The sequence below is a fragment of the Bos mutus genome, chromosome 11 (assembly GCF_027580195.1).
Source record: "Bos mutus isolate GX-2022 chromosome 11, NWIPB_WYAK_1.1, whole genome shotgun sequence".
NCBI lineage: Eukaryota > Metazoa > Chordata > Mammalia > Artiodactyla > Bovidae > Bos > Bos mutus.
Window position 1 is genome coordinate 81,264,493 of NC_091627.1, and position 14,659 is coordinate 81,279,151.

The 14,659-nt window shown below is 51.8% G+C and overlaps 1 long non-coding RNA gene across 5 annotated transcripts in view; it reads right to left on the reverse strand.

Annotated features, from left to right (window-relative positions):
• Nucleotides 1-14,659, reverse strand: part of LOC138989908 (uncharacterized) — a 145,355-nt gene that overhangs the window by 10,853 nt on the left and 119,843 nt on the right. For all 5 annotated transcript variants that reach the window (XR_011466094.1, XR_011466090.1, XR_011466091.1 and 2 more), the window contains one exon: nucleotides 12,441-12,544. This is a non-coding gene — a long non-coding RNA (uncharacterized lncRNA). The remainder of the gene's footprint in view (nucleotides 1-12,440; nucleotides 12,545-14,659) is intronic.

Below are 14,659 nucleotides of genomic sequence, written 5' to 3' on the forward strand. Positions count from 1 at the left end.
GGACTCCATGCTCAGAAAGCCCTGTACTTGGTTTAATGTTCTGATGTCACCTTCTTGCAATCTTCAATAATTTTGAACAAGGGACCTTGAGTATTTATTTTACACTGGGCCCTGCAAATTAAGTAGCAGGTGATGATGGTGGTGAAGGTAGGGTGAGCTGGCTGGTTTCCTCCCTAGAGAAGCTGGTGCCATCCCTCTCTATGCATGCACACACACACACACACACACAGTCATCACATGCAGTCACATATACTCATTCAGCACTTTCTCCATCCCTTCTCTGTCACTCCCCACAGATGGGCAACAGGAAGGCCTGGGTCACACTGAGCCCTCAGCCACCAGGAGGCACCCACGCAATCTGGCAGCCTGCTCGGCCTGGAAACCCCCTTGGGGACAGCTCCTGCTCATAGGGCCTGCTGGCCAGGCCACCCGAATTCCCATCCTCTGACGGTCCTCTCCAGCCGCCTCCTCCCAACTCTGCAGCTCAAGTGTGAAACCACAGCTGGGCGCCTGCCAAGGGGGCTTGGGTTTCATCACACTCGACTTCCCACACCTCGGCCAGAGGCCAAGGTCTGATGGGGCTGCTGGCCTGAGGCCTGGCCTTGAAGGCAGAGTAGGGGTAGGGGATGGCCCCCAGTGCCCCCCCCCGGCTTCCTGTGTATCCTAGAGGACCCCCTCTCTCAGGCCAGAGTTTCCCCTCCATGCAGTGGGACGGGATTTGGTAGGAATGGAGCACTTGCCAAGGGTGAGGGGAAGGCAGAAATTAGAGACGAAGGCATTGAGAGAGAGTCTAGAATGTCACTGTCCAGTACAGTGGCCACCACGAGCTGCATGTGGCTATTCGAATTTAAATTAATCTACGTGAAAGCCAATTTAAATTTCATTTCCTCAGCCACCCTAGCCACATTTCAAGCACTCAACAGCGATGTGTGGCTTGCGGCTGCCATCTTGGACAGCTCAGACACAGGACATTTTCATCGACACAGTGAGACACGTCTGCCAGTGGGGGAAAATCAAGGCGCAGGGGATGCTGGGAGCTTATTGACCCTGGGGGTGGGTAGGCCAAGGGCCGTGACGGGGACACGTTTGAGAAATGCTCTCGGTGACCTCAAGAGTGAGGAGATGGACATGCCATAGAGGGGAGTCAGGAATCAACCTCCAAGGGGCACAGAAACTCTGAAGGCAGCTTCAGCTCGTCACCCTGACTGAGTGACCAGAGGCCCCAAAGAAGAAGGTGGCGGCCAGAGCAGGTGTCCTTCCTAGCAAAGGGCTCCCAGAGCCATCTCCTAGTGAGAAATGTCATCACTCCCTCCTGCCTCACCTCTAGACTCAGGGCACACCTTTGCACGCTCTAGAATAAAGTTCTCAAACTTTAGCCTGCCTCGGAATCACCTGGAAGCTTGCTAAACCACAGCTAACTAAGTGAAAACTCGAAACACATATACTTTTACTTCGTTTAGGAGTCAACGTTGAAATACAGATATTTGGGTTGTGTTCGTCTGAGGGTTCACTCGCATTTGGCTGTCTGGGTAAATCATTGAGAGGTATTGGACTGGCTTAATCTGGGCACATTTTATAAGCTATAAATGGATCAGCAGAGGGTGATGTGGCGATTTCAGAAGAGACTGGAGGGGGCAGGAAAGAAAGGGAAGGGAAAGGGAGGAAGGAGGGAGTGGGGGCTGGGGGGAGTACTCTTTGTGTTCCCCTACTGAAGTCGCTACCTCATCTCCTCACAATGCCCTAAGAAGTTGGCTCTGAGAGGTTACACAAGGCCCCCCACCCCACCCCCAGCAGACACAGGGTCACTCAGGAATCAGGCTGTACTTCGCGTCTTCCTCCCCTCTCTCCAGCTCTGACTATTTTCGAATGAAATAAGCCTGGGAAGCAGGGAAGGCTCAGGGCTGTGAATACATTTTCTTGTTTTCTGGGCTTATTCGACTTTGACAGGAAGCTTGGCTGAGTGCAGGCATCAGAGCCCTTGCTCTCAATGGTGCTTTTAAGGCATGTCTCACCCAGAATGTAAAGAGTCGCCATCAAAAATACCAGCAGGCCTTGATGGCCCACTCAGTCCCTGAGGCCCAAGCCCACCTGCCCTCCTCCACCGCCCACCCCTAGCCTGAATCCCCCTCCACACGTCTGGGGAGGGTAGAGAACAACAGATCCTGGGTTGGGAAACCAAGGCTGAGGTTCCCAGCCCAAAAGCTGGCCTCTCATTTCAGGAGGACTATTTCCAGCATTGGGGAAACTATACTCGTAGAACCAGCTTTGAAGACTCTAGAATGACCCTCATTCACAGGTGAGGGCATAGAGGCCCCTCTGGAAAACTTTTGAACGTCTTCTTCCCCGGACCCTTCCCTCTCCAAGTGGTAAAGTCTCACCTCCTCCTTTGCGATCACCCATTCCACCCACAGTATGTCCCCACAGCATAACCACCCTTTGGATGGCTGCTCTTATATTTGGGTAAAACCTCAGACTGTCTCTTCCACTCTCTCCACAACTGCCCAGTGAGGAGGGCAGGGTCCCATTTTATAGATGGCCGAAGGGGTAAAGCAACCACATGGCTGATCACCTGGAGGACTGCCTGTGCCTCCTCCTGATCACAGGGGCAGGCTTTGGCAGCCCGCCACCTCCACTCCCTTCCAAAACACCTCCTGTCTCCTCACCAAGGCCCAGGAGCACCGTTGATTTAGCATTTCCTGCCCTTCCGACAATCAGTGTGCACAAAACAGGCTTTATTTAAACCACTTTTGGAGGGCATCTCTTCTACCCCTTCCTCTGGCTTCAATAAGCCGCTAATCTGAAGCAGGATAAATCATTGGCATTTAACAACCTGATTACAAACATGTTCCTGGTTCCTGTCCCTGCCCTGATGGGAAGCTCATTTCTCAAAGGGTTAATTAACAGCCTTCACACAGGCCGCATTTAGCAACGAGTACAAAGCCACACACATAAATAACGTCTCGAGCGGAAGACGAGGGTGCAGATGGCTTGTGACTTTGCCGTCCAGAGTTTTTAAACCGGTGTGAACCAGGTCCTGTCGGGACCCGGGGCCGTGAGTCAGGGTCAGGCTTCAAGGTGGGCCAGGCCAGAGACACTGGTGGCCAACTCTGTGCTCTGTTGAAAGAAAGTCTTAAAGCAAAACAGAGCACTGAGCCAAGATGTGGGGTGGGGGGGGAGAGAGGGCGGGCCTGGGGTGGGGAATGGGCCTGCTGACTGACCCGGATGGACAGCAGCCAGGGAGGAACCAAACCAGAGACCCAGAGTCCTTCACGGGGCGCTGGGTTTACCAAGGGGGCCTCCACCCAGAGAGTATACCCTGGGGCACAGAGCCCCTTGCAGACCCTGCAGCCGGGGATGCCAAGAGTACCCAGGCTAGGTCAGAGGAACTGTATGGGGCTGGGAAGAAGGCAGAGAGAAGGACAGCCCCGAGGAAGCGGAAAGTTCTGGAAGTGGTACAGAGGCATCAGCAGTTTTCTGCCCCCTTCGTGGGTAAGCTCTGTTCCTCTGCAAAGCCTTCAACTCCCAAGAGGAGGTACGCAGGACTCACCCGCCCACCATGACGGGGACACATCTCAGATTTTATCAGGGACAACTTTACAGAAACACTGTTGCAAGCAACCTGAAGCCAAAACAGAAGGACACAAATGCCAAGAAACAGAAGGAACGATGTAAATATACGCTGGACATCAATGGAAATGAGAAACCAGAAAAGGCAGAGAAAAGAGGAGATCAGAATGCAAGCCTTCCACATTCTGTCTCTTCCCGTTTTCTGTGTTTCCCTGGTTCCTTATGTTCATCTTCTCAGCCTTTAAATAGATGCCATCCCTCAGCTTTCAGAGTCCCCCCACCATCCTCACCAAACACTCTCCTCCTGGGAGCAGGAGGTGCCATCTGGGGAGGCGGACAGGGAGCACCCAAAGGCGGTCCATTGGAGGTAAGGGCGCCCCCTGAGTGGCAGAGAAGAGCCCCATCTCAGTGGCAACCTGGCTGCCAGTCCTGACCCAGGGCTGAACCTGCCAGGCTCAGGCCAGGGGCTGCCTTCCCGTGCCAGGCTCAGCGCCCTGAGGGTGAGGGAGCAGAGAAAGAGATGGGGGCCAGGGCACACTGGCCGAACAGAGGGGCTCTGTGTCCAGGAGAGGCTGCCTCTCCCTGAGTAATTTTCCAGGGTTTGCCCTTCCCTCACAGAGCTCACACGGGGGCTGCCATCCTCCAGAGGGTTATTCTAGGCCAGTCACCTGTTCGGTGACCCTACCTGCTTTGATTTCGAATCCCCCTCACTCATCCGGCTTTGCTTCTCAAAGTCCCCACACCCATCTCCAGGATATGATACCCCTGAACCCCAAGACACCCAACCCACCCGCTCCAGGCCCAGCTCTCGGGTCGTTCTGGGAAGTCCCAAAGGCGCCATTGTTGCTGGGCTGAGGCCAGCATTTCTGTTTTCTCAGAAGGATCAAAGCCGCGTCCCAACCCTGCCAGGAGGAAGCAGTTGTGACTCGTGCAAATATCTGCAGTCCATTTGGGATTTTACTGTGGTGAGAAATAAATACACAGCCATCTGCAGATGATGGAAATATGACTTAAGTAACTTTTTGGTCGAGGCTATTGGGCCAGAGCCCAGATGGAAATAAGACCTTGTATCTCAGTCTCCACTGCACACTTGAAAAAAAAAGGAAAAAGCAGAGGGGAAGGGGGGAAAAAAAAAAAGATGAAAGCTGAAGCTCAAAATGGAGTGTGCTCTATTACTTGGCCTGAGAAGGGAAAAATAAACACCAAACAGCTCCTCCATTCAAGTGTGTGTTATCTGGCTCATCCTCGCTGAGAATTCCCTCTCCTCCCTCCTCTGCCCAGGAATTACCGCGCCTACAAACAGCCCCACGCCCACCCCTAACCCAGGGCAGGCAGACAATGGGCCAGAAAACCAGGCTGGACCAAGACCTCTCCCTGCAGCCCCCAGAGGCCGTAAGATTGAGAAACACAAGGCTATTTTTAAAGTCCTATTTGTCTACCCACGTCGGCTCTGTGAGCCTGAGAAATGGTATCATTTGTGGGAGATGGCACTGATTTCTTTTTTAACTTGCTCAAAGGCACATTTTTGCAAATTTGAGAAAAGCCAAAAAGGCAACAGTTTGCAAGGGTGACCTCTCCCCTGGCTTGCCCTCCTGCCCTGCAGAAAGGACTCAGGTGTATGTGGGAGCGCAGCCCCCTGCGGCTGTGCCCTGGTCTGCGGCAGGCACAGGCCCCCAGATCCAGGCCCAAGGAAGTGGAGTGAAAGATCTGGACATACAGGAGAGCTGGCGAAAGAGGAAGGAGCAAGGGAGCAAGAGAGAGGTGGGACCCGAGCGTGGTGGGGCACTCCGTCTGTGGCACAGCTCTGCTCTGGGAGGCCCCATTTGATGGAGGGGATAAACAACCACCTGCCCTGGAGAGAGAAAAGGGTAACAGGTCACACACAGAGGAAACGGCTTCTCAATACCATCCAGCCCCCTAAGTCTGTGCACAGATGCTTCAAGCAGCTGGTGTGTCTGGGGGCCAAGAGGGTGCTTCCAGGTGGGTCTACCAGGCTGAGGCGGACCTTGGACTCTGGGCTGCAAAGATCCAATGGCAATAACGAGAGCCTCTCTGTTCTTGAGATCTCTAAAGGTTTTTTTCCTGTGAGGACACAACCCCACCAAGGCTTCAGAGGCCTCCCCACTACCCACTGCCAGGACCAAGAGATGGAGAAAGATGGATGGATGACGAGAAAGAAAGAGATTTCTCCGTCTGCAGTGAGACGGAGAAGAAGAGGAAGCAGAAGCATAAAGATGCAGAGATGGGAAGATATAATTTGAGGAAGAGTGAGGAGATTTGTCTCTGTCGATCCCCTACCCCAGCTCATATCGCTGATGCTGGATGGAGGGGGACTGTTCACGAGGACCACAACAGAGGGACATGCTCTGTGGACCATTTCCTTTCTCCAACGGGTCCATGGCCCATAGCCTCGAGGTATGGTAAGCACAAAGTCTCCAGCTGCTGCCTGAACACCATGAGAAGCTGCTGTCCCCGCTCCTTCCCCGCCCGGGGACACAGCTCAGTCCACGCTCACTCAGATTTCTCCTGTGTGCACTGGCTGCACAGCCTTGAACGGTTCTCTGGTTCTCTTCGTTTCTCAGTCCTCTCACACACAAAAAGGAGATAGTACCTTCCTCCCTGGGGCGTTTCGAGTATTACTTGACATAGCATGTACGTGCGTGTGTGTAAATGCTTCACACAGACTTGGCACACAGTGAGGGCCTGATACATGGCAGCCTTAATGCATGTAGCCTGTGGTCCATAAATGGTGGGTATTGTTGCTGGTGTTCCCAGGAGACGGGCGGGGCTGGGAGAGTGCTGGAGGCAGGATGGGGAGGCAGAGGAGTCTAGGGAGAGGGGGCCAGAGGAAGGTGATGCAGAATGCGCGGAACCATATGTTCCAAAGCTGGATGTACCCAGAGATCACCCTGACCCATCTGTGGCACCCCTAGTGCTGACCCTAACGTGGACCCCATGCAGGGTCCGAGACTAGGAGAGCCGGGCTCCCCTGCTGCATGTCCCTGGTTCCACGGCTGCCCAGGCTGGGACCACTGGTCAGCCTCCCATCAAACCCTAAGCCCCCCCACCCCCACCCTGGGGATGTCTTCCCTTTGGTGGTTTGGAACACGCAGCGCCGAGAGGAGCAGAACAGCAGCCAGATGGGCCAGCAGGCGACTCGAGGCCTACCCCGGCCCTCAGTGCATCAGGGAAGAGCAAGAAACCAAGCAGAGTCGGTCATCCTGGCTGAACCGTCTCATGTGAAAAGGCTCCCAGCACCCCTGCATCACTGGATGGAGTCTGAGCCTTCTGTCCCAGGAAGGGACAGAGTCTGATCCTTCAAGAAGCCCAGTTCTGGGGAGGGGACAGAACATCATCCCTCATTACAGCCTTCAAGAAGCACCCCCATTCCCCACCTAAGCTGACCCAGAGCCTGCTCTGCCTCCCCAGCTGCCGTGTGGGGACACAGGCACAGCCCCCACCTCCCTCCCAGAGAGGGACCCCAGCAGCAACACTTTCCCCATCTCAGAAGGGAAGTAGAGGATGGGGAATCAGACTGTGCAGGCTGCCGGGAGGAAGTCCTGAGACCTGAGTTGTCATCCTGGCTCGATCCCTTTGCAAAAGTCACTCATCCTCTCAGAGCTTCATGTTCCTCCTCCAGAAAATGGGAATAATAATCTTTACATGTTGGGGAGACAATAGCACATATCTAAGCACTTACATAACACTCCAACCCGTTCCTTTCGTGGGTGGGGAATTAGAGCAATTGGGTGTGTGTTCGTTGGCAACCTAAAGACTTCGGCTTTCAGCAGGGCTGGATGTTTGCATTGAAACTTCTCACTGGGAGGCAGATAAAATCAAGAGGCTGGTCCTTCCAGAACCTTGAGGGTGCGTGGCGGATGAAAGCGCTACTTCTGGAACAAGATGGCATGTCCCCTGACTAGGTTAACTCTCTATACCTCAATTTGCTCATCTGTAAACGGGGATGATAAGAGCTCCCCAGGCATTTGGTTAGAGGTAATGCTAAAGCTGAAACTCCAGTACTTTGGCCACCTCATGCGAAGAGTTGACTCATTGGAAAAGACTCTGATGCTGGGAGGGATTGGGGGCAGGAGGAGAAGGGGACGATGGAGGATGAGATGGCTGGATGGCATCACTGACTCGATGGACATGAGTCTGAGTAACTCCGGGAGTTGGTGATGGACAGGGAGGCCTGGCGTGCTGCGATTCATGGGGTCGCAAAGAGTCAGACATGACTGAGCGACTGAACTGAACTGAACTGAACTGAGGATTACATAAAGCAGTCCACCTGGATCCTTCAGCACAGCAAATACTCAGCAGCAAATACTCAGGGCAGGTGGTCAGTTATGGTAAAGGCACACAACAGAGACACCTTCTAGGAACTGATGGGGAGAGACTGCCAAGATGCATGTTGAGTGGAAAGCATGGCGTGTAAGATGCTACCATCTGGGCAGGGAGTGAGGAAATCAGACCACGTGCCCGATTTGCTTGGATTTACGGAAGGGTATCCTAGCCTAAGGATCTTCCCTAGTGGCCAGACTATAAAGAATCTGCCTGTAATGCAGGAGACCTAGGTTCAATCCCTGGGTCAGGAAGATCCCCTGGATGAGGAAATGGTTAACCACCCCCCACCCCCGCCCCGTCCAGTATCCTTGCCTGGAGAATCCCATGGACAGAGGAGCCTAGCGGGCTACAGTCCATAGGGTTGCAAGAGTCGAACATGACTTGGCGAATAAACCACTACCACCATCCTGGAAGGATACCTAAGAAACTAGTCAACGGGGTTACTTGTGTTGGGGAGAATGAAAGGGGATGGAGTGGGGCAGCAGGCCTTTGGACTATACACATCTTCATGCGATTCTGATCCATCACCCATGTGAGCGAATTACCTATTACAAAATACTTTCAGTTAACATAAACGCGTGAGCTACTTATACTATTATTCTGTCTGAGCTTCAGTTTCTTCCCTAAATGAGGAAGGTGCTCTGTGCCTCATCCGCCTGACTAGGGTTTCATAGGGATTCAAAGAGAAAGTGAATTCACAAGTGCCCTGAGAAAGACTGGGATGAGGAGGAGGAAGGGGAGGAGGTGGAAGAAGGAGGGCAGGGATGGGACGTGCCCAGTGGGAGAATCACTGAGCCGTTGTCCCAGGAGCTAAGCCACGCCAGCTGGACACATATTGCTCTGGCCTCAGCCTTTGGCCTCTTTCCTCAAACACCCATGGTTTAAATGGGGCCCCTCGTCCTGCCAAACATTTCAGGGGAGGTGGATGCAGGTGGGTGGGGGCCAAGGGTAGGACTCATGGGCACCTGCATATGACCCTTGACCACTGGCCAGAGTGTTGGGAGCAGGAAGGGGCGCTGGGAGTGGAGTTGTGAGATGGATGAGACATTGCAAAAGGAAACGCAAGATTCTGCCCAGCAACGGCTCAGAGAGACCCGACCTTGCCAAGGGTGTGGCTTGTGTGAAAGGAGATGGAGAGAGTCATCTCATTTATCATCACCCCCAACAGTTCTGTCATGGATTCGATTACCATCCAGATGAGGAAACTGAGGCTCAGAATTTCGGGTGTGTTTATAGTCACAGCCACGAAGTAGCTCAGATCCAGACGCAGGCAGCGCCCCTCCATTTCAGTACCGCTCCACCCTAGCTGGTAACCCAGACACGCTGGCCACTTTCTAGGTGACCCCATTATAGCAACAGAACAAAAATCACTAGAGCTTAGCTCAGAAATGGCAGCAGCAGCATTGTCGGTGGCTGAAGTGTCCCCGCTCCAGGAGGTTTCCACACCTATTAGATACCCAGACCCTGCAGGTAGAGCCTGGGAAGGGCCAGACTTGGGAATCCCTCAGGACCCCATGCCCCTGAAATTTCAGGGGCACGAGGCTGGGAGAATGAAAGTGCTTTTCATGGAATCCCAACAGGAAACCCACGAGAACATTCCTGCCCTGAGGATTCCAACAGGAAAACCACGAGAACATTCCTGCTCGTGGGATTCCAACAGGAAAACCAAAAGAACATTTCTCCTTGTGGGGTTCCAGTTGGGAGTCAGAGTCCATGTTCCCTGCTTAACAGGCTGGCCAGTGGGTGGAGGGGTGGAGGGGAAGACTTGCCTGCCCTCACCAGAGGTCCCCAGCCCCTCAGACACACTCAAAGATTCCTCTGGCCTCTCTGGGATGGGGTGGGCCATTTGAGAACTGGCCTGCCTGGCTCCCAGTCCTCCTGTCTTTGCTCCAAGTGGCTGACCTATTACCCAGGTTCCATGCAGAACATATGGGCCTGTGTTCCTCCAAGGGTCTTTGTAATCAGGGTGAGGGCTTGTGAGCAAGTAGAAAACTTATCTTAAATTTAACTGCCTCTTGAGGTGCCTCAGTCAACAGTGGGGTGCACTTGAAGAAATCTGGGACACAGCTGATTCTGCCCACCTTCCTCCAAATAGCTATTGTGTCCCACCATCAGGACCCGCCTAAAACTACAGGCTGAGAAGGGTCCTGAGGACAGGTTCTTGGCCCCAAGAAATTCCTATTGTAGTGGAGAAGCTGGGAGGCAATCCAACAGGAAGTGCTTCTAGAGTGCTGAAAGAGAAATGACTGCTAACCCCAGGCGTTATCAAAGCAAACCGTGTTCGTGGAGTACCTATCATGTGTCAGGCACTGTCTTGGGCTTCAAGGCAGAGTGACAAAGCTCCTCCTCCCAAAAAACCATTGCCTGATGGGAGAGATCAACAAATAAATGACTACCTCACAGTGGGAGGAGAGTTAAAATCAAGGTTTGCTCAGGATGCCGAGAAGAAGGGAAGGCTTCCTGGAGGAAGTGATACTCTAGCACGCTGAGGAGTTCAGCTGGAAGTGCAGTGGGACTTTAGGGGTGGGACTGGGAGGTGGTGGGGTTTGACATAAACCTCAGTAACCATGGTTAGGATTTGGGTTATAGAACAGTGATAAGACCTTAATAAAGGCAGGGACGGGGCACGGAAGAGTAGGTTTTGGACATAGGACAGCAGATGCAGACATCAGTGGGGTGGATCTGAAGGGGAGAGCTGGGAAGGACGGAGGTCCCAGAGAGCTGGAAGAGGTGTGGGTCAAGATGGGACATGTTCCTTCACTCAGTGAAGGAGAGAGTCAGTGAATGTGGGCAGAGGAGAGGGTTGCCCTCAGGAAGATGGGAGGGAATCCAGACTTTGAAGGGGTTGCAGAGCACTGGGAGGGAAGAGTGTGACATTTGGAAAATGAAAGAAATTCTGAGTGAGATCCCAGGGCCTTTTCATCTGCAACCATCCAGACACCCCAGCCCCACATCATGGAGTGGAACATTATGTTCCATACGAAGCCTCAGGGCTGATCCAAGCAGGCTAGCAGTGACGCGGAGCAGCTGAGGCCAAGGCAGAAGGGAATGGGTCCCTCAAGCCATCCAGCCAGCCAACAGGAGAGGTGGTGGCTGGAGAATCAGAGGCAACGGCAGGGATACACATGGCAGTGTCAAATTGTGGGGCCAAGAGCTGAAACCCACAACCAGGGTCAGGGTGGGGGAAGGACAGATCTGCCTCCAGAAGGAAGGAGGAGCCTGTGGGCCTGAACTAAGTGGAAGAGGGTCAGGGGGGCAGGAGGGAGGGGCCATGGTGGGCAACATCTAAAGCAGTGGTGTGCCAGAGCAGACTTCACGGGCTTCAAGAGCGGATCGTTAAATGCCAGTAAACTCGCAAGAAATTTGTTTCAATGTTGGCGAAATCAGCCACAAAGCAGGTGTACCATGGAAATGGGAAAATGCTATTACCAACCCGGGCACCATTTTTTCCTTTCTCAGAGAGATGGCTGAGACCTGGGCCCGCGAGCCCAGGGTCTGGCCTTTCTCCACCATGCAGTTTTGTGCTGCTGTGGCCTCACTTGCAAATGACAGTTCTCAGCCCTGCCGGGGCAGGAGGTGGGGGTGGTCATCTAAACAAGCACAGCTGGATGATGCTCTTTAGGCAAAAGCATTACAGAGAGCATCACAAATGGCTTTCCTAGCCTCTCCCTGGATGTCTGATCTAAATTTAGGTCCTTTTAGTCTATGCTGAATCCCAGCCACAGCCTTTCCTTCCTTCCTGCAGGCTCTTTGGAGACGGCCATAAGGAAGGCCCTGCTGGAAGGCGGCTGACCTTTGTTGTTTCACCTGCGAGTTTGGATGTGGCTTTTGGGCCAAAGTCCCCCCAAACCTCCCCTGTGCCTCCTCCAACTACCCCTTCCCTCATGCTCAGAAACTTGCAGTGGCTCCCTAATCCTCTCCTGATGTTCCAGACGCCCCACCCCTGCCTAAGGCCATCCCCTTTTGGATCCACGATGATGACACCACTCTTTGCTCGATGTCCTTCCACATCAGGACACCTCAGGCATGTCCCTACCCTCTCCAGGGCTTATCTGTGCTCTAAGGATGATGTCTATAATAGACCCTGTGTGATTTTTCTGTAGGTAATAGAAACTGACCAACAGGGACATCAACCATAACAAAGTTTCCTACCAAGAAGTCTAGAGGTGGGTAGTTATCTAGCTGGTTTGGAAACTTCAAGATGCCAGTGCTCTGGATCAGGGTCCAAATGGTCTCCCTCATGGTTGCAAAATGGCTGCCACAGCTCCATATATCACATCTTCAGACTTCCTCCAATGTCTGGATGTAGGGTGATAGTAAAAGTGGAAAGAGCTGTCTTGTGTGCTTTCCTTATTTGATCAGGGATGAAAAATCTTTCTCAGAAGCTTTTCTATCACGATTCCCCACAACTCCCAGCAATTTTTTCCTAGATCTTGTTAGCCAGAACTGAGAATGTCCTTTAGATGGCCAACAAACATGGTGTTTAGAGAGTATCTGAAGATCAGACACAATGGCCATGAATGTATTACCTGTTGTTAGGAGAGCGCACCACCTCCCAGACTCCTGCTCTGTCTCCTGACTGGTCACCCTGAGGTTGTAGAGGCATCCTCTTCCCTAGGGGTTACTCTTCACCCTGAAACAACAGTGCGTGAATAGGCTTGAGTCCAATTAAGTGCAATTGCATTGATGATTCCAAGAGCAGAAAGAAGGTCTGAGTCTTGTCACAGACAATCTGCAAATCTGTATTGGCCTCCCTGTATGTCCAGCCCAGGGGAGGCCAGAGCCTGTCCCTTGTACACTAATCATCTGGGTAATCTTGCCTGAAAATGAGAGTTACATGGAAAAACTTTTTAAAGTCTCCTTGCTCAAAAAAACTCAAAACCCCAGTCTAATCATGAGAGAAGCTAACAGACAAGTTTGATATCCCTGACAAGTTTTCCTGTCAAGGTTCTCAGAAGCAAGGACAGGCAGAGAAAATGCCATGTCCCTGAGTGGACATGATAACGCAATGCAATATGGTATCCTGGATGGGCTCCTGGGATGGAAAAAGAACATTAGATTAACCAAAGGGGGCCTTGAATATAGCATGGACTTCAGTTAGTAATAATCTTAATCTATCAACACTTGTTCATTAATTTTAACAAGGTACCACACTAATGCATGATGCTAGCACTAGAGAAACTATGCAGGGTATATACAGGATATATAGGAACTCTTTTTACCATATGTTCAGTTTTGATATAAATCTAAGATTGGTCTAAAAAATAAAGTGTAATATATATATATATATCTCTCCAGGCCTGCACTGCAGACCAATGACATCAAACCACGGATAGGGGAGCTTCAGGGCCGCCCCGTTCAGGTTTCAGCTCCCTCATTTTCTTAGCATCTCTTGGATTCCCTGCCAGTGACTGTCTTCCCTTCCACTCCTTCCCAGCAAATGGCACAGCAACCTGATCTCCAGGCTTTTCCCTCCCTGGCACAACTCTGGGACTAACCCTGGGCTCCTACCTGGCTCTTCCCCCAGAGAGTCTCCAGCAGGAATCAAGTTCCCAGGTAGGAATCACAGTGAGGGGCAGAGACTCATGTTAGGCATGCTGGCTGCTTCTGGAGGCAGGTCCCCTGTTTTTGCCCAAACTTCATTCGATGAGAATGAAGAGGAATATGGTTACACAGGAAGTGTCTGAAAGCTGAGGGAGAAAGCTGCATCTCTTGGAGATCTAAAGTCAGAGTTTATACAGAATAGAGTTAGGAGAACTGCAAATTTTGCATAAGATTCTTCCCGAAGAATGTTGACAATTTAGAGGAATAAGCTATGAACACAGGTTTTGGGGCCAGACACATTTCAAATTCGAGTTCTGCTGCTTATTAGCTGAGTGATGTTTACATCAATCAGGATAGGCTGTTATGCTACAAGAACAAATAACCCCAAAATGGCAGTGGTTTAAAGCAACAAAGTTCTGCTCAGGGACACAAAGCCTTGTTGCACGTCTGGGTGGCTCTGTGCAGCTGCTCTCCATGTGAAGACCCTGTGGTGTGCCTCCAGACTGACACAGCCTTCCCCACTCACCACGGAGCAGGCAGAGAAATGGGGGTCAGGCACCAGTGATTCACTGCTGCCACGGAAAGGGACCCATATCATTCTATTCATATGAAAGTCAAATTACCTCATCTAACTTCAAGAGGACCAGGAAGCACCATCCTCCCATGTTCTGGGAAGGAGAAGGGAACTCAGTGCTGGTGAGTAATAATAATGTTTTCCACAACTTCGCGCTAGTGGTAAAGAACCCTCTGGCCAATGCAGGAGACACAAGAGATGTGGGTTCAATCCCTGGGTCAAGAAGATCCCCTGAAGGAGGGCATGGCAACCAACTCCAGTATTCTTGCCTGGAGAATCCCATGGACTGAGGAGACTGGCAGGCTACATAGTCCATAGGGTCACAAAGAGCTGGACACGACTGAAGCGACTTAGCAGGCAGGCAGGACACAATTTCAAGTACTTTAACCTGTTTCCACATCAATCTGCTCACCTGTAAAATGGAGACAATGATATTTTCCATAGAAGGTTGTTGTGGGGATTGAATAAGGTCTTCAGGCTAGCCATTCCAAGTATGCAGTCCTCATGACAAACTGATTGGCTCGGGATGGACACACCTCAGTGACGCCAATCAGAAGTTTCTTTTTTAATTAAAACATTTTTATATTACTTTGAATTTATTTATTTAAATATTGGTTTTTGTTGCACTGT